We start from the raw sequence: 5,115 nt of genomic DNA, 5'->3' as shown, positions 1-5,115 counted from the left end.
GCCCGAGCTCGAGCTCTGTGACGTCACCCAGCAACCGCCCATATCCATGGCAGCCGCGCGCGCTCCGATCTCCAAACACAAAATTTTTATTCAGTGCTGGGTTTCGTAAAATAACATGCTATCAGAGAATTACCATCGGGGTAGCATCAGTCACAGCTTACACATTTAAAAAAAAATTATCCCCCCGCCACCGCCAAAACTGCCGCGCGTGACGTATTTCACCGTGACGGTGGTTTTTTTTAAGGCTCCGAGGCGCCAGCGGGAAATGGAAGGCGGGGAGCGAAGACTAAAATGGAGGCGATGGCGACCCCCCCCCCCCCCCCCCCCCCCCCCCGCCCCCCCGCCCCCCCGCCTTGTGTGGCGGGCGTCCCGACTGTTTGACAGTCATTGGGAATCCGGATCTTTGAGCCCTTCCTCGGTGTCTGTAATAGGCTGCAATATATACCATAAACACGAAACAGCAAAAGAAGTGAGCCAACACGGAACCTTCACACAGCGGATACCGGCTTCCAGCTATTAAGGAGGGTTAAAAGGATTTGGTGTTGGTTTGCCATTTCTCCAGTTTATGTGCAGAAGTAGATAAGTGTCCTGTCATTTATTCACTGGGAGTGAATTTGAGCTTATTTGGTATATTGCAGCCCGATTTTAAAAAAAAGAAAACTCCATAGTCTGGTTAATGTTTTTTTTTGATTAAACTAATTTGGCGGGTTCATAGGCATCATAAGCACTGGGCCATAAGACATTTGAAGCAGCAGGAGGATTTGGCCTATCGAATCTGCTTCGCTGTCCAAGACATACCTGATGTGGAATCCTCAACTCCACTTTCCCAACCCAACCTCTGCGGTGAAGAATTCCACATTCACTACCCTCTTAAGAGAAAAATTCCTCCTCATACCTGTGTTAAATGGGCAACCTCTTACTCTGAACTGATCTCTGACTTCCAAATGGGGAAACAACCTCTCTGTATTTACCCTGTCAAGCCCCTGAAATTGTGTGTGTGTCATTAAGGTCGCTTCTCATTCTTCTAAACTCAAATGAGTACAGCTCAACCTCTCAAAAGAAGATCCCTCTATATTGGGATTAACCTAGTGAACGTTCTCTGACCTGCGTCCAATACCAGCATATCTTTCCTTAGATACGGGGACCAAAACCTCTCCGTATTCCAGGTGTGGTTTAACTAATTTTATACTCTATTCCTTTATTCTTTTAACCCCAAAATCCCTGCACTGCAGCTTTGTGTAGTCTTTTTCCCATTTAAAAAAAATCATCTCCTTTATTCCTACGAAAGTGCATAGCTTCACATTTTCCGACATTATATCCCATCTGCCAAAGTTTTCCCCACTCACTTAACCTGTTCATGGATAGGATGGGTGAGGGATATGGCACAAGGAAGTGGGCAACACAGTTGCTTCACGGCTACAGGGTCCCAGGTTCGATCCCAGCTTGGGTCACTTTCTGTGTGGAGTCTGCGAGTTCTCCCCGTGTCTGCATGGGTTTCCTCCGGGTGCTCTGGTTTCCTCCCAAAATGTGCAGATTAGGTGGATTGGCTGTGCTAAATTGCCTAGTGTCCAAAAAGGATAGGTGGGGTTACGGGGATCGGGTGGAGGCGTGGGCTTAAGTAGGGTGCTCTTTCCAAGGGCCTGTTGTAGCCATCTCAGATGGCCACCTGCAAAGGACCATGGGCATTATGGCCAACCCAGGACTCAGACACACTCAGTGCCCGATCAAAAGCCTTCTCTGCATCCATTGCGACCACTACCTCCACATCCTGACCTTCTAGGGGCATCATAATCACATTTAGCAACCTTCTTAGGTTGGCCGCCAACTGCCTATCCTTAACAAATCCCGTCTGGTCCTCCCCAATCACGTCCAGAACACAGTCTTCAATCCTAGAGGACAAGATTTTGGCCAGCAGTTTGGTGTTCACATTTAGTAGGGATATCGGCCTGTAGGACCTGCATAGCTCCGGGTCCTTGTCCCGCTTCAGGATCAATGAGATCGTGGCCTGTGACATCGTCGGGGGAAGCACTCCACGATTCCTTGTCTCATTGATTGTCCTCATCAACAGCGGCCCCAATATCCCAGAGAACTTGTTATAAAATTCCACTGGGTCCCCGTCCAGCCCCGGGGCTTTACCCGACTGCATGGCCTTCAGCCCCTCTGCTATTTCCTCCAACCCGATCGGCACCCCCAGCCCTTCTACCAATCTCCCGTCCACCTTCAGGAACTTCAGCCCCCCCTAAAAAGTGTCTCATCCCCTCCGGCCCAGCTGGGGGTTCCGACTCATACAACCTGCTGTAAAACTATTTGAACGCCTTGTTAACCCCTGCTGAACCTCCGATCAGGTTCCCGTCCCCGTCCTTTACTTTCCCTAACTCCCTAGCTGCCTCCCTCTTTCTGTTGTTCGTTCTGGGTGAGTGTGCTTAACACTCAATTTGGTTGTTTCGTTACTTAGCTCTGGAGTCGCCAGGTATCGTTAAGATACCGCCACAAGTTTCAAGGTCAAGTTCAAAGCAATAAAACCATACACCAATTAGTAAGTTCAAACAAATGAGTTAATTATAATAATTATAATCTACCCATGCACACGCTAAGATGACTAAACTATTCCTACCACTAAATAAACCAATACTTATCTTAAAGGGAACTGCCGGATCAGGGGACAAGGCCTCTTGCTCTGCACTGGTCCGCAGACTTCAGGTTGGTACGGGTTAAAAAGGGGTCAGGAGTGTCTATCTCTGGTAGCGATCATTGTGAGACACTTACTTGCTGGCGGCTGCTGTCCCAAACCTCTCTCTCTCGGTCAAGGTCTTCTTCGGTAAAAGGCTGGTCGAGAGGGCTGGTCAAGAGAGAGGGCTGGTCAAGAAGAACGAACTAAGTTTGGGACCTGTCTTTTATAGGTCCTAGGGCTTTGCGCCCTTTTGGGCGGACCCTCTATCTGCTGGGGATCGATTGGGTCTCTTCCCAATCGATTTGTTTGAATCCCCCCAATACTGAGGCTGTCCCTCGGCTACTGGGCGGGCCTTCAGGTGCTTTGTCTTCGAACAATGCTGGTGCCGGGGTGTCTGGTATACTATACAATGTTGCAATCACTTCCCTATTTGTGTCCATTGTCCCTGGGATCGTTCCATTACCATGTTAACTGTCCCGGAGATTGCCTCATTAGTATGCGGAATGTTCGTTTCGGTGCTGTCTGCTCTCTTAGCAGACAGAATACACATTGGCTTGGTGCAGCCTGCTTGTGCTGCAAACTTTGTCCATTTTAACCTGCAAGCTTTACGTTCCTCCATTTTGTATTGAGGGAATGGCCAACTTCGGTGGCTACACTCCCTCCTTGTGATCCTCATAAGAAATCATGAAGGATCACTCAAGTTCGGTGTCTTGGGTCCCCTGACCTCAGTGAGTTCCATGGCTTCTATCCTTTCCTCAATTATGGCAAAAAAATTTTAATTAACAATTTCTGGCGCTATGTCAAAGGGGACATGCATTATCAATTGGAATCAGGAACCTCTAACTATCCTCAATAAACTACTCTCATCTCATATTTAAACATTCTACAACATTCTAAATCCTTAATCATTCAGACAGCAGCATCGTTATATTTCATTCTCTCTGACTCGGCAGTCGATCTCAGAGGTACATCATTAATAGAAGAATCTCTTTATTTTACAAAGGCATCGAGTGTAAAAATAAATACTTGATTACATTTCCAGGGGTTCGGGGGACTGGTGGAATCCAAAAATAGGGGATCTCACTCTATACACTGTTGAGGCACGAGAGCGGTAGGCTCTCCTTCTCCCATTTCCTCATCCTGAGGGTCTGGACTATAATACAGATTACTGCTATCGCTAAAAGTGACTCTATGACATACGACAAGGAGTACCACGTTAGAAATCTGGTACACCAGGTCGGGGTACTGTTACCATTGACTGGGCTGGGAGTGGTCTGGGTTTGGGAGAGGTTAGCAAACGTTGTACTGTGGGAAAGGGTGTTCGCGTCCACGCGCAACCACGCAGATGCCACAAAAGCTAAAAACATAGCAATTGGAGTGCTCTTCATCTTCTCTGTCTCTTCTCTTTCCTTCCTGGGATCTTGCTGTGCTGTTGCTTCGGTTCCTCTCTCGAACGTCCGAAAGCTATGGAATCAAGCATATTATCTGTTAGTGTTCAGCTTAATATCTTGACTTTAAGGATATCTGTCCTCTTGTTCCAAATTTCCCTTTATGATGGTCACCTCCATGTGACTCTTTTTTTTTCAAAAACGGATTTAGGACCAGACATTACTAATTACTAAACCAGTGCGAGCCGTCTCGCAGAGTGTTACAATTTACCATCCCAAAATGTTCCTGGATGTAAATAGCATATGGAGTGGCGGCCGAAGGGCTACCTAAAACAAAATGAAACCAAGCTTTAGAAATGAGAAAGGTCGAATGAGTTGCGTATGGGCCGCGACGGGTAAGAGTTAAATGGGATCCCCGGGTAGGGCGTGCTGTGCCGTACCCGAGCTTAGCTGACCAAAGGGGGGTCCTCAGACAGGGCGGGTCCTCAATGCCGTTTCTCCACTGCCTGAGCGACCTGAAACAAACGGGCAAGAATGTAGTCATTGTTGAATTGCAGCCTCTATTCCCGGAATAGAGGGGCACCTAAAAAAAAGGGGGACTCAAGATGCTCCTAGTGGGGTGAAGGGTGAAGCGTTGAGCTGGGCTCCAGACATTTCAGCTGAGTCAAGTTCTCAGAAATATCTGCGGACAAACTAACGTGCATGTGAGGTGGTCACAAGCTTTTCAGCTGAAAAGCGAGTGGCCAATCTCCATATCAAACATTTAACATACAAACATGCGTGCAGATTCCATCAGAAAGGACAGCGCTTCTCTCAAGCGGTTCCTCTTTTTACATCATCTGGACACCTCACTTCTCTTCATTCTCTGCGAACAGGGTCGCAAAGGGGTTGCCGTGTCGGGAGTCAGACATCAAGTCATCCTCTTCTCCCGGATCCCATACCCTTGTATGGATCAGGCATGCAATTTTGGCATCGTGTGACCGGGGGTCACTCTCATAATTTCGGACAAGTCTCCAAGAATTGTCCCTGTGCCAAATTGTGGGGTCTAAATTGGAA

This window comes from Scyliorhinus canicula, chromosome 5, assembly GCF_902713615.1.
Source record: "Scyliorhinus canicula chromosome 5, sScyCan1.1, whole genome shotgun sequence".
Classification (NCBI taxonomy): Eukaryota; Metazoa; Chordata; class Chondrichthyes; order Carcharhiniformes; family Scyliorhinidae; genus Scyliorhinus; species Scyliorhinus canicula.
This window is presented reverse-complemented; position numbering follows the sequence as displayed.